This window comes from Giraffa tippelskirchi, chromosome 7 (genome assembly GCF_054371585.1).
Source record: "Giraffa tippelskirchi isolate mGirTip1 chromosome 7, T2T-mGirTip1v1.2.pri, whole genome shotgun sequence".
In the NCBI taxonomy this organism is placed as follows: Eukaryota; Metazoa; Chordata; class Mammalia; order Artiodactyla; family Giraffidae; genus Giraffa; species Giraffa tippelskirchi.
In genome coordinates, this window is record NC_137281.1 from 78,572,500 (window position 1) to 78,585,819 (window position 13,320).

General features: G+C 42.0%; 1 protein-coding gene across 1 annotated transcript in view; it reads left to right on the plus strand.

Moving 5' to 3' along the window:
- Window positions 1-88: 88 nt before the first annotated feature.
- The window catches only part of SLC51B (SLC51 subunit beta), a 30,645-nt gene continuing 17,413 nt past the window's right edge, over window positions 89-13,320 (plus strand). Inside the window, exon 1 of the mRNA XM_081505778.1 lies at window positions 89-1,334. The gene's annotated coding sequence lies outside the window, so the exon portion shown is untranslated. The remainder of the gene's footprint in view (window positions 1,335-13,320) is intronic.

The window sequence follows — 13,320 nt, forward strand, 5'->3', positions numbered from 1 at the left end:
GGCCGGAGGGGCGGGGCCAGGGGGGAAACTCGTCGGGCGAGGCCTTTCCGCCACTGGGGCGTGGCTTGCCTGATTGGAGGCGTGGCCCATCTGTGTTGGAGCTGGAAAAGCAATTTGCAGGTTCAAAAGTGCGCGTGATATTTGTTGCATTTGTTTGCACTATTTAGCCAATCTCCCCAAACAACTCTTTTTAGAAACAAATCATATATGTTTTCAGATGACGAAATCTCTATTTATTTCTCAGCCATTATAACTAATATTTCTTAGAGCCCCTTTGTTTAGTTAACCTTCATATCACCCACACCAGGTAGATATTATTACAGCCATTTTACTGAAGAGGATCTGAGATTCTGTGAAGTTAGGGTAGTTACCTATGTAAGGTCCTCACAGCTACCCCGTGTGGCTCCAAAATCTGTTATCCTAACCTTCACAGCAATCCCAAGTACTAGGGAAGTCAGTGTCCCCAATTCTTGCTTGTAGTCACTCTAGTGACTCAAAGGCCCACTTTTTCCCATACCTTCTGGGTACCATTCCGCACAGAGGGATAACACAGAAGAGATTCTCAGGGACTATAGGCAGGGGAAGCTGTCTTCAGAAGAATCTAAAAGCTTTTAGCGCTTAGATTCTGTATTTCTGAGGTCAAGTGGCCTATGCAACCTGACTGTAGAGTGGAGACCAGATTTCTTCCTAGACTTACTGTCACCACATTTCCCCATCACACAACCTCAGGCTCAATGACCCTAGGCCAGTCCTTTTTCCTAAATTATGAGCTCTGCACATCCCTGCTTCAGTGCCTTAGCTTATGTTCCCCTCCCCACTTCCTTTCTGAATGCTATCCATTCTTCAATGTCAACGTCAGATATCCTCTCTGAAGCCTTGAGCTCCTGCCTGTATGGATTTAGTGTTTTTCTCTATGTACCCTTTTTAATAGTATTTTTTTAATATCTTGGCCTAATTTATTTATTTTTAGTTTTTACTTTTTGGTCGTGTGGCATTTTATTTCCCCGACTAAGGATTGAACCGGTGTCCCCTGGAGTAGAAGGGTGGAATCTTAACGACTGGACCACCAGGGAAGTACCTCTATGTATCCTTTTAATGCTCTGTAGGGACCTCTGCTTCTCACAGTTTGGAATTACTGAGGGAAGTTGTCTGATGTATGCATAGACATTGACAAATTCACCTGTGTGCTGAATAGAAAAGAGATAAGCAAAGAGGAAGGGAAGGACTGTATTTTCCAGTGATTCTGCTCATCTGTTTGCATATGAGAAGGGGATGGAGATAGGATCTCAACTTTCTATTCCTTCGATCAAGTTATCTTCTAATATCCTCTCATGGTAAGTGGAATTTTTTTATTTTTCTTTTTGGCCACACTGCAGGGCTTGCAGGATCTAAGTTCTCCAACCAGGAATTTAATCTGCATCCTGGGCAGTGAAAGCACAGAGTCTTAGCCACTTAGCCACCCAGGGAATTTCCTCTAATATTATTTAATGGTCTTTTCCCATACAACATGACCTATAAATACAAGTCAAATAGTCATTTGGGTTTTCACCTTAGAATCTGGCTGCTGTCTAAAGTGTGACTTCATATTTGTGTTTATGTAATTTTTCTCCTTGAATTAGAGAGGCTGCATTATGATCCAATTAATTTTCAGCAACCCCAATTCACCTGATAGCCCCGCCCCACCGGGCTGCCTTCAGTCGCTCACAGCGCCCTCTGCTGATTACATAGCGACTGCTCAGTCTGAAGAGTCGTTTCCAATCCCTTGGCTTTTCTCCGCAGAGTTAAATTGAAGAAAGTAGGGAAAACTACTGCCTCTTGACCTGACTCTTGAGAAATCTGTATGCAGGTCAGGAAGCAACAGTTAGAACCGGACATGGAACAACATACTGGTTCCAAATAGGAAAAGAAGTACATCAAGGCTGTATAATGTCACCCTGCTTATTTAACTTATATGCAGAGTACATCGTGAGAAACGCTGGGCTGGATGAAATACAAGCTGGAATCAAGAATGCTGGGAGAAATATCAGTAGCCTCAGATATGCAGATGACACCACCATTATGGCAGAAAGTGAAGAGGAACTAAAGAGCCTCTTGATGAAAGTGAAAGTGGAGAGTGAAAAAGTTGGCTTAAAGCTCTACATTCAAAAAACAAAGATCATGGCATCCGGTCCCATCACCTCATGGCAAATAGATGGAGAAACAGTGGAAACAGTGGCAGACTTTATTTTGGGGGCTCCAAAATCACTGCAGATGGTGACTGCAGCCATGAAATAAAAAGACACTTACTCCTTGGAAGGAAAGTTATGACCAACCTAGACAGCTTATTAAAAAGCAGAGGCATTACTTTGCCAACAAAGGTCCATCTAGTCAAGGCTATGGTTTTTCCAGTAGTTATGTATGGATGTGAGAGTTGGACTCTAAAGAAAGCTGAGCACCGAAGAATTGATGCTTTTGAACTGTGGTGTTGGAGAAGACTCTTGAGAGTCCCTTGGACTGCAAGGAGATCAAACCAGTCCATCCTAAAGGAAATCAGTCCTGAATATTCACTGGAAGGACTGATGCTGAAGCTGAAACTCCAATACTTTGGCCACCTGATGCAAAGAACTGACTCATTTGAAAAGACCCTGATGCTGGGAAAGATTGAAGGCAGGAGGAGAAGGGGATGACAGAGGATGAGATGGCTGGATGTCATCACCGGCTCAATGGACATGAGTTTGAGTAAACTCCGGGAATTGGGTGATGGACAGGGAGGCCTGGCGTGCTGCAGTCCACGGAGTTTCAAAGAGTTGGACATGCCTGAGCGACTGAACTGAACTGAACTGAGGGAAAACTACTAGACCATTCATGTATGACATAAATCAAATCCCTTATAATTATACAATGGAAGTGACAAATAGATTCAAGGGATTAGATCTGATAGAGTGCCTGAAGAACTATGGATGGAGGTTTGTGACATTGTACAGGAAGCAGTGATCAAAATCATCCCCAAGAAAAAGAAATGCAAAAAGGCAAAATGGTTGTCTGAGGAGGCCTTACAGATAGCTGAGAAAAGGAGAGAAACGAAAAGCAAAGGAGAAAAGGAAAGATATACCCATCTGAGTGCAGAGTTCCAAAGATTAGCAAGGAGAGATAAGAAAGCCTTCCTCAGTGATCAATGCAAATAAATAAGAGGAAAACAATAGAATGGGAAAGACTAGAGATCCATTTAAGAAAATTAGAGGTACCGAGGGAATATTTCATGCAAAAATGGGCATAATGAAGGACAGAAACGGTATGGGCCTAACAGAAGCAGAAGATAATTAAGAAGAGGTGGCAAGAATACACAGAAGAACTATACAAAAAAGCTCTTAATGACCCAGATGGCCACAATGGTGTGATCACTCACCTAGAGCCACACATCCAGGAATGCGAAGTCAGGTGGGCCTTAGACAAAGCTATAGAATTCCAGCTGAGCTATTTCAAATCCTAAAAGATGATGCTGTTAAAGTGCTGCACTCAATATGCCAGAAAATTTGGAAAACTCAGCAGTGGCCACAGGCTGGAAAAGGTCAGTTTTCATTCCAGTCCCAAAGAAAGGCAATGCCAAAGAATGTCAAACTACCGCACAATTACACTCATCTCACACACTAGTAAAGTAATGCTCAAAATTCTCCAAGTTAGGCTTCAACAGTATGTAAACAGAGAACTTTCAGATGTTCAAACTGGATTTAGAAAAGGCAGAGGAATCAGAGACCAAATTGCCAGCATCTGTTGGATTGTAGAAAAAGCAAGAGAATTTCAGAAAAACATCTGCTTCATTGACTATGCTAAAGCCTTTGACTGTGTGGATCACAATAAACTGTGGAAAATTATTCAAGAGATGGGAATACCAGACCACCTGACCTGCCTCCTGAGAAATCTGTATGCAGGTCAAGAAGCAATGGTTGGAACTGGACATGGGACAACAAACTGGTTCCAAATCGGGAAAGGAGTACGTCAAGGCTGTATATTGTCACCCTGCTTATTTAACTTATATGCAGAGTACATCATGTGAAATGCTGGGCTGGATGAAGCACAAGCTGGAGTCAGGATTGCCGAGAGAAATATCAATAACCTCAGATACGCAGATGATACCACCCTTATGGCAGAAAGCAAAGAACTAAAGAGCCTCTTGATGAAAGTGAAAGAGGAGAGTGAAAAAGTTGGCTTAAAATTCAACAGTCGGAAAACTAAGATCATGGCATATGGTCCCATCACTTCATGGCAAATAGATGGGGAAACAATGGAAACAGTGAGACCTTATTTTGGGGGGGCTCCAAAATCACTGCAGATGGTGACCGCAGCCATGAAATTCAAAGACGCTTGCTCCTGGGCGAAAAGCTATGACCAACCTAGACAGCGTATTAAAAAGCAGAGACATTACTTTGCCAACAAAGGTTCATCTAGTCAAAGCTATGGCTTTTCCAGCAGTCATGTATGGATGTGAGAGTTGGGCTATAAAGAAAGCTGAGTGCCAAGAATTGATGCTTTTGAACTGTGGTGTTGGAGAAGACTCCTGAGAGTCCCTTGGAATCCAAGGAGATCCAACCAGTCCATCTTAAAGGAAGTCAGTCCTCAATATTCACTGGAAGGACTGATGCTGAAGCTGAAACTCCAATACTTTGGCCACCTGATGCAAAGAACTGACTCATTGGAAAAGACCCTGATGGAAAGATTGGAGGCAGGAGGAGAAGGGGACAACAGAGGATGAGATGGTTGGATGGCATCACCGACTCAATGGACATGAGTTTGAGCAAGCTCCGGGAGTTGGTGATGGAGAGGGAAGCCTGGTGTGCTGCAGTCCATGGGGGTCACAAAGAGTCGAACACAACTGAGCACCTGAACTGAACTGAACCACTGACAACTAAGTTTCTAGTAGGCGTTCTTTTCATTTTTAGCAAATTTCTTTAAAAGAAAAAAAACCTGAACATGATGTTATTGTAACAACTGACATTTTCCCAGGATGCTAACATGGAAATCTTTCCGAAATTCTTGATGGTAAACTGGTGATGTATGGGGGCAGGAGGGGGGTGAAATCCATTTCCAACCCCAGACACATCCTTGGCTGAAGCACACGAAGATGAGGACATCAGCCCCTAATGGCAAGGAGTTTTAGGTAATAAATTAAGACGTCCAGAAAGCACATCCAAGAGGACTGGGCTATAATAGAACCCAGATAGTGCTAATTTGGCTGGTGCTTCAGTTTCCAGAAATTTCTCTCCCCTGATGAATAGAGTATGTGTGCATTTGAATCAGTGAAATTACTTGAAGTTCTGAGTCTGGGTGACAAGATGAGAGCAGTGTGGTTGACAGAGAAAGAATTGCCTGGTGGTAACCATGACAACCTTTCAGCTTTGAATGCTTTGAAACTGAAGTGATGAGACAAGCAAGTGGAGATGTTTGGTAGAAATCTAAAATATGGGACTGGCTTCCATGACTATGGCTGGTGGGAGAGGTGATCCAGGAGTTGAAGGAAATGTCCCTTGTTCTTATTGTGTACGTGGTTTTTGAGGAGTCAGGAGACCTGCCACAGACTCTGTGTGCGTGTGTGTAAAAATTAGCCCGTTGGCATGGCATTGAGAGTCAAAACCAGGAGCAGTCAGAGCCCTAGGAAAGATGGAGCTGAGGCCCCCAAGAGGAAAATGGTCAGAGCTCTGGTTAGTAAGGTGGCCGATGCTTTAGTTCACAAGAATTTGTGGCCCGGGAGGCCGTGCCACATGTAACCAGGGGGAGGTTTGCCACATATAAGCATCGCGCCGCTGTGAACGGCGCGCACTGAACCGAGGGACGCAGCCCAGTGGTGCCTTTGGGGATGCAGCCCCTTAGTGCGAAGATTCGTATCCTACCATCTACTGCCTGTGGTTGCATCAGAAGTCCGCGAGGGTGCGCTGCGCACTAATTTCCCGTGCGGGAACGTGCTTCTGACTCCCTTTCGGCTTTGGCTTTGTTCTTAGTGCCATTTGTTCTTAGTAGATGTCACTTCCTAATCTGTCTAGCCGCTCTGTAAAGCAGGGTTGGGTCTGCAAGGCCACCCTCTGGGGAAGGACGGGGACCTGCTGACCACCCCACATCCCTACACCTGCCCCAGCCCTTACAAGTGTTAGTCGCTCAGTTGTGTCCCACTCTGTACGACCCCATGGACTGTAGCCTGCCAGGCTCCTCTGTCCATGGAATTCTCCAGGCAAGAATACTGGAGTGGGTTGCCATTCCCTTCTCCAGGGTATTTTCCCGAGCCAGGGATCGAATCCAGGTCCCCTGCACTGCAGCCAGATTCTTTACCATCTGAGCCACCAGGGAAGCCCTCAGCTCTTACAGATAATACACAAATATTGAAGAGGCTATTCTATGCAACATCTGTGTGTCTTTCCACCTCGGGAGAGAGCTTAAGAAGCATCGTGGGCCCACAGGACTGAGTGCCCTGGAGGAGAGAGACTGGAGAGGTCACATGGCAGCTGGAGAATGCCACAGTCCCAGGGAGGGAAGCCAGATGAGGCACTACAGGAATCAGACGCAGCTTAGGGATAAGAGAGAGGGATAAGAAAGTTTCTCTGTGCTGCCCACTGTCAACCTAGGAAACCAAGAGAAATATTGAAACAGGCTTAAAGAGATGAAATCATAAAATCTTTGGTTTGTTTCTCAGCCCCTTCCCGCAAGCAAAACAACTGTGTAGTATTAACAAAGGGAGAGTATCATGTCTTTTCATAAACTACCCTTGCTTAGCCACAAGGAAATTGACAAGATAGTAAAGCCATTTCAGGTCAGTTCAGTTGCTCAGTCGTGTCTGACTCTTTGCGACCCCATGGTGTTAGAATCAAGATAGTTGTGAACACCCCAGGCGGTCATGGTTAAGAATCCACATGCCAGTGCAGGGGACACCAGTTCAATCCCTGGTCCAGGAATAAGATTCCCACATGCCAAGTGACGACTGAGCCCTGTGCCTAGAGCAATAAGAGAAACCACCACAGTGAGTAGCTCCCACTCACCCCAATGAGAGAAAGCCCACAAGCATCAGCGAAGACCCAGTGCAACCAAAAATAAATAAATATTTTTTTTAAAGACTAAGCTTGGATACTAAAGCTGGCCAAGTGCATGCTCATTAAACAAACAAAAAAAACACTCAAGATAGTTGTTACCCTTGGAGGGGGTTTGGTGGTGGTGACTGGGGAAGGATCACAGAGCGGCTTCTAAGAGTTCGGTCAGGCTTCATTTCTTTATCTGGGGACTGATGACGCAGGTGTGAGTGGTTTGTGGAAATTCATCAAGTTCTAATTTTATGATTTATGGGTTCTGTGTGTGGTATAATTCAATTTTTTTAAAGACTCAGATTTGATCACCATGTGGGTAAAATGCCAACGTAGCATTTTAATTCATGGGAGGCTTGGATTTATATTCTGATAAGCCTAATTAATTGGAATTCTCTAAGTTCCTCATGCTTATCTTATAGATTACATGACTAATTATTCTTTACACCAAGAACATAAAACTATGTAGACATAAACATGGCATCGCAACTAAATGCAATTATAATGACTAGTGTGATACGTAAAATTTAGGCAACACTGCAAACCATGTGGAACCACAGTATTGCTCTGCTTGCAATACCTCAGTAAAAGTTAGGGTGTGTATTTAATATCAACAGTGATTACTTCATTATTTAATGTCAGTTTAAATAGTAATTCCCAGACCACTAGTTAACTTTAAGAGCTTAGACATATTAAAGTAATTAATAAATTATTTTTGGTTATCTGAAAAAAACTAAAGAAATTAAAAAGAACAGACAGCATCCAAGTTCTTGAATGTTACACAATCCCTTTTACAACCAGTCACAAAAAAATCACAAAAGACCAAAGAAGTATACAATTCCATATACCCAAATATCCAAAATAGGCAGATGTGTAGAGACAGAAAGTAGGGCAGAGGTGGGTGTTGGGACAGTTGAGGAATGCCACTAATAGACACAGAGTTTCTTTGGGGGATGATAAAAGACCCTCTGAAACTGGTTGCATTGATGGTGACACAGTTCTATGAACTTACTAAAAGTCATTGACTTGCACACATTTTAAATGAATGAATCATCAATTATATTTATTTATATATATATTGATTATATATATTTATTATCAATTATAATCATCAATTATATTTCAATAAAATTATTGAAACATGTTTTTTACATACTCTGGTCTGTATGGAATGTACTTTTTCATTAGATTCAAATTGTAAGAATAAAATCAATGAAGTAAAAAATGTCCTAAAGTATGTTTATTAGGCTAATTTTATTTTTAAAGCCAAAATTTTAAACTTTAAATAACATTGAACCTATCATTTAGGCTGCACATTCAAAATATATATGTATAGAGCTACATTAAAAGCTTATATTGGTAAGCTTATGTGTAATAAATGGGCTTCCCTGATGGCTCAGCGGTAAAGAATCTGCCTGCAATGCAGCAGATGCGGGAGATGGGGGTTGGATCCCTGGGCCAGAAAGATCCTCTGGAGGAAGAAGTAGCAACAGATTACAATATTCTTGCCTGGGAAATCCCACGGAGAGAGGAGCCTGGTGGGCCAGAGTCCAGAGGGTCGCAAAAAGTTGGATGAGACCGAGTGAGTGCGCAGGCGCACACACGTATAATAAATTACTAAAAAATCTAGCTTGATATAGGAGTCACATACCTGATCATGAGTATATGGTCTGTCCTTGACGTGAAGTAGTGAAATCGATTTGTATTTTTCTTCTGCGTAGGTTTTAAGTTTTTGCTGTAACTTCCCAAATGTATACTATTAAAAGAGTCTATTTTAAAAAATTATTTGTTTATGGCTTCCCTGGGTCTTTGTTGCTCAGTTCAGTCCCTTAGTCATGTCCGACTCTTTGAAACCCCGTGGACTGCAGCACGCCAGGCTTCCCTGACCATCACCAACTCCTGGAGCTTGCTCAAACTCACATCCATTGAGTTGATGATGCCATCCAACCATCTCATCCTCTGTCGTCCCCTTCTCCTCCTGCCTTCAATCTTTCCCAGCCTCGGGGTCTTTTCCAATGAGTCAGTTCTTTGCATCAGATGGCCAAAGGATTGGAATATCAGCTTCAGCATCAGTCCTTCCAGTGAATATTCAGGACTGATTTCCTTTAGGATTGACTGGTTGGATCTCCTTGCAGTCCAAGGGATTCTCAAGAGTCTTCTCCAACACCACAGTTCAAAAGCATCAATTCTTCGGCGCTCAGCTTTCTTTATAGTCCAACTCTCATATCCATACATGACTACTGGAAAAACCATGGCTCTGACTAGATGGACCTTTGTTGGCAAAGTAATGTCTCTGCTTTTAATATGCTGTCTAGGTTGGTCATAGCTTTTCTTCCAAGGAGCAAGCATCTTTTAATTTCATGGCTTCAGTCACCATCTGCAGTGATTTTGGAGCCCCCCCAAAATAAAGTCAGCCACCGTTTCCATTGTTTCCCCATCTATTTGCCATGAAGCGATGGGACCGGATGCCATGATCATTTTTTAAATGTTGAGCTTTAAGCCAACTTTTTCACTCTCCTCTTTCACTTTCATCAGGAGGCTCTTTAGTTCTTCTTCACTTTCTGCCATAGGGTGGTATCATCTGCACATCTGAAGTTATTGATATTTCTCCCGGCAATCTTGATTCCAGCTTGTGCTTCATCCAGCCCAGCATTTCACATGATGTACTCTGCATATAAGTTGAATAAGCAGGGTGACAATATACAGCCTTGACGTACTCCTTTCCCAATTTGGAACCAGTCTGTTGTTCCATGTCCAGTTCTAACTGTTGCTTCTTGACCTGCATACAGATTTCTCAGGAGGCAGGTCAGGTGGTCTGGTATTCCCATTTCCACAGTTTAAGAATTTTCCACAGTTTGTTGTGATCCACTCAGTCAAAGGCTTTGGCATAGTCAATAAAGCAGAAGTAGATGTTTTTCTGGAAGTCTCTTTCTTTTTCAATGATCCAGCAGATGTTGGCAATTTGGTCTCTGGTTCCTCTGCCTTTTCTAAATCCAGCTTGAACATCTGGAAGTTCTTGGTTCATGTACTGTTGAAGCCTGGCTTGGAGAATTTGTTCCTTTTTTCTGCCCTTTTTCTAGTTGCAGCAAGCAGGGGCTACACTTTAATTGCCCTGATCAGGCCTCTGATTGTGGTAGCTTCTCTTGTTACACAGAATGGACTCTAGGCACGCAGGCTTAGTTGCTCCATGGCATGTGGAATCCTCCTGGACCAAGGGTCAAACCTGTGTCCCCTGCATTGGCAGGAGGGTTCCCATCCACTGCACCACTGGAGAAATCCTAAAAGAGTCTATTAACTTTCATGAAACTTTTGGAAATATAAAATCTGTAAATGACTGTAAGCAAACAAACAGAACTGTAAAGGATTCCTTGCTTCTTGAGCAGCTGGAATTCCTGTTTGTTGTGTTGTCTTCTTCTGTAGTGTTCAAAGCATTGCAAAAGTCTGGTTAGTAAAATAGCTAAAGCAATGGCCCTTTCTTGTTCTTGGACACCTGGGTTCTTTTTGACGTTGCTCTTCCCTGAAATTGGGTCCCACATCTGAAGTAATAAAATAGCTAGCTTGATTTTACACCCAAACCATCTTTTTTATTTCCTAGACAGCACCAAAGCCTCTTTCACCTTTTACCCTCAGATATCACGCACAGAGAAGAGAGATGCTAAGAATAAGTTGCATATGGAGTTACGCTCCAGAGTTTTCAGTTACCTCAATAGCATGCTTCTCTATTTATTCGATTCAGAATATGGAGAAAGCTGCCTAATTAAAAAGAGAAGTCCAGGAAGTACAAGCTACTACCCTATTAGTTTCTACAGGTAAAGTATCACTGTGGCTATATTATTATAGAGCCTGTGTTGGATAGTAGCATATTTCTGTCCATGAATAAAGGTTGTCAATAAATTTATTCCTAAGAAGGTTTCTCTTAGAATGATAATAACTTTGTCAGTTGGAGGTGATTGTGATATCCACTCTACACTTTACAAACAGAGGGTCATATCCTGGAGATTTGTCAAAACTTTCACTGTCTGTAATACATCTTTCCCTCTGGGACTGATGATCAATTAAGTCTTTCTATAAGAGTTATGGAAAAGCCCCTTGCTTCTATCCTACTCTCCAGAAGGGAATTCCATTCTCTTCCTTCTGATGTATTTAATTGACACTGTAATAATAAATGAAAGCAGAGCTATTAATATGTAGGCTTGTCATCAACATGTGGGTTTTGCTTTCTCTTCACATTTCTCTAAATGCCCTTGTACGTAAGTCAGAGATCATAGCTTCTGGAAGAAATGTCAAAGGAAAATCTTATAACCTTGGTGGTAAGGACTGTATCGTGTGTGTGTGCTCAGTCACTAAGTCGTGTCTGACTCTTTGCGACCCATGGACTGTAGCCCACTAGGCTCCTCTGTCCATGGGATTCTCCAGGCAAGAATATTGGAGTGGGTTGCCATTTCCTTCTTGAGGGGATCTTCCCAAACCAGGGTTCGAACCTGTGTCTCCTGCATTGGCAGGCAGATTCTTTACCATGGAGCCACAAAGAGAAGCCTAAGGACTGTATCAGATACTCATTATTTTTAACAGTTTTATTGAAATATAATTCACATATTATTCAATTCATTCATTTAAAATGTACAAGTTGGTGGCTTTTGGTATATTTTCAGAGTTGTGCACCAACTACTTCAGTCAATTTTAGAACATTTTAGTTACTTTCCATATAAATCCTATTCCATTACCCCTATTCAACTGCTCCATTGCCCCTAGGCAACCCCTAATTGATTTTCTGTCTCCATGTATTTGCCTGTTCTGGACATTTCATGTAAATGGAATCATATCAGATGTAGTCTTTTGTGACTGGCTTCTTTCACTATATAGTTTTAAAGGTTCATCTGTTGTAAATATCAGTACTTCATTGCTTGTTATAGCTGGTTAATATTCCATTGCTCATTCATCATCAGTTGAGGGACATTTGGGTTGTTTCTACTTGTTAATTATTATGAATAATACTGCTGTGACCATTCATGTGCAAATTTTGGTGTGAACGTATGTTTTCAATTTTCTTCAGTACAGACCTAGGAGTGGAATTGCTGGGTCATATGATAGTTTCACATTCTTCTTTTAGAAGAACTGTTGGGCGTTTTCTAAAGTGGCTGCACTGTTTTATATTTCCACCAGCAGTGTACAATAGTGTGCCAGCAATTTTAACTATTAATACTACAGAGAATTAACTCATGAGCTCTGGCCTTTTGGTGTGAGTTGACTTTGCCTGGCAGTATGTACCAGAGCACTTAAATCCTAAAACTTCTGAAACTCCTTTACCTAGAAGCAGATAAATCTGTAAATTTGGACAGGTGATCCCATGTTTGCCTACAGAGAATTCATCATGTAGGACTGAATGAAACCAGTGATGGAATGTGGATGGCATTGTCTTGGAATGTTTTTGGTATTTTTTTTCTGTTCTGTACTCTGCTGTACATATGACTGATTAAGGGCATTTTTATTGCATCTCTAACCTTCAGTTTAGCAGGCTTTAACTGTTCAAACTGAAAGATATACTCTTTTGTTTTTCAGACTGTACCACGCAGGATCTTAATTCTCTTCACAGGGCTAGAATCTGTGCTCCCTGCATTAGCAGCACAGTCTTAACCACTGGACCAACCAGCAAGTCCAGGAATGCACTCCCTTAACACACATAGTTAAAGGAACTATTACCCTAAATCTCCCTGATTATTAGCTTTGTGAATCCTTCCCATAAGTTTGTGTTTTATTTCAGTCAATTTTAGAACATTTTAATTACTTCCCAGATAAATCCTATTCCTATTGTGACCCATCAAAATTCATGAAAGAAATAATATTGTATACTTCAGATCATCCAGTCTTCAGAAGCCAGGGACTAGTTGCCTCAGAATACGTGGCCCACCATCACACTGCATTAGAGACTAGGATGTACAAAGTGTCCTTCTCTGCAGCACCATCCAGAAGAGAGGTCTGCAAGGCCCTTGCTTTCCAGTAGTAAGTTCAATTAGAATTGTTTCTCCTTCTCACCAAAGTATGATTGGAAGATCCACATATGTAAATCCAGTCAGGAGGGTCATATTTAGAGATTAATCTCTTTTTATGCGGTTTAAACCTTCCCATGGATAAGAAACAAGCACTGCATCTTATATATGGAAATGATGCTACAAAACCTTTCAGGGAAATGACTTACGGAGTCACAAGCTTACATGTCATGAAGGCTGCCACTACTAGGCAGGCCAGAAACACTGATGAACTTGAGCTGACACGTAGAATA